Consider the following 2052-nt stretch of genomic DNA (forward strand, 5'->3'; position numbering starts at 1 on the left):
CCAAGACCTGTCATGTAAAGATACAAGATCCCAATGATGAATGTAACTGTACTGTATACCTAAAATGTACCAATAAACTCAATGAGAGAGAAAAAAAAGAAATCCCCTTTACAGTATCTCCAAATATTTAAAAAAAAAAAAAAAAGCCAAGTACTTTGCATCAGGACAAGAGGAAAGATTCCTTGAGGGCATCATCATGACCCAGTCCTTAGAAGGGTCAAGGACACAAAACAGAAAAACATTACTTTAAGGAGAGAGCTCCAGGACAGCCTTCTCCAGGAAGACTACCTAGAGAATTGGCTCCTTGGGATTCAGTTTACAGTGCTCAGTAATCCAGACCCGAAAAAGTCCTCTGCAACCATAATCCAAGTGGCCTAGCTACTGATGTAGCTTATAGAAGACCTTGGCATTATCCACATGGTGCTAATTTTACAGGCATGCAGAATCCAAGAGTTGTAGGGTCAGGGAGTCTTCACAGATTTCAAAGGAAGGCCTGGGAGGCCAGGCAGTGTTTCCCTGAGGGTAGTGCTTGAAGCTGTAATAGTGAAACCACAGGTGCAGCGGAGACATCAGAAGTTAGAGAAGCCAGTAACATGGCACAGCTCCTGAGTGAAGTCACAAGCAGAAACAAAGTTACTCCAAGAAAGAGGTCAAGTGGACAACCAGCAAAGCTGCAGGTGCAAGGTACCCAAACCCTTTGGAGTTCACATCTCAAAGTCACAACATGCCCCTGTTTTGTTGGACACAAAGCTACAGTATTTAATGTTTTCCCTGTTAGATTTCAGTCTTGTTTTGGTAAAATTTCTTTCTATCCCCCAATTCTTCTATTTTGAAATAATATTTACCCTGTACCACTGTATATCAGCAGTGTTTAACATTTTTTTACAGGGGATCACAGGTAAAAGTTTGCCTTGAGTCTCAGATTTTGAACTTCGACTTTTCAATAATCCTGAAACTGTTAAGATTTTGGTGTCCCTTAGAGACAGTCTAAATGCATTTTTCATAAAGAAACGTGTATGAGTCTTTTGGGGGTATGTTTGAGTCTGTCTAAAAGCTGACAAGGTTGATTAGCCTTAAATTTATATAAGCTATCTCATCCCCTTTCAAGAATGAGGAGAAGAAATTTACAGGAGCATAAAACTACCAGTAGGCATGCAGATATCTCTAGTCTTTGCCCAAAACCTTTGGTCACCTTGTATCTAAGCAGAATAGCTACAGAACTGAGACTGGCCCAAGCACAGTCAACTCATGGAAATTGAATCGTCCCCTGGAGAGAAAGGGACTTCTCCAGAACCACCTTACAAAACTAGAACTGAGATAATGATTAACCAGGCCCTGGCCCACCTCAGCCACTCCATAAAAACTGGTCTGTTTCTTTGCTAACAGGCCAGTCTGATCTTCTCCATCAGAGCTATGCCCCTTTCAGTTCTTCAAGCTAAAGGTCCCTCTACTATTTTCTCTTACTTTCTAACTCTGCTTAGTAAACCAGCTTATGCCTCTCACTGATGCATCCTGAAGTGTTTTTTCCTATGAAGATGAGTCAAGAACCTATTCTGTGGACCAAGCTGATATCCCTATCTCCTCTTTGTGGGGACCTTCGCAAACACCAGTGAAATTCTGGTGTTACTTTCTCTGAACTTCACTTTCCTCAACTGTCGGAAGGGATATACCTTCCCGGACTTTGGTGAATCACATAAAGGGCTTAGCACATGGCTGATGTTCCCATTTCCTCTCCACCACTAGATCTGAATTCTCCAGATCTCTACCTTGGCACCCTTATGGAGATAGCAACACAATAGAGCATTAGGCAACTTCAAAATTTTTGCAGTAATTTATTGACCTACTGTGTACCAAGCATTGTGCAAGTGCTTTATAGACCTTACATAAAAACTTAAAAGGTAGACATTATTTTACAGATGAGGACAAAAAACAAATATCATTACCTCTTTTACATTAGTAAAGTAAGCCACTAGGAAATTATGTCATTAATAACAATAGGCATATTAACTGTTTATCATATATCAGGCATTATTTGTTTCCATATCTTAAATA

This window comes from Fukomys damarensis, unplaced genomic scaffold, assembly GCF_012274545.1.
Source record: "Fukomys damarensis isolate Sample0158 unplaced genomic scaffold, DMR_v1.0_HiC HiC_scaffold_8, whole genome shotgun sequence".
Taxonomy (NCBI): domain Eukaryota; kingdom Metazoa; phylum Chordata; class Mammalia; order Rodentia; family Bathyergidae; genus Fukomys; species Fukomys damarensis.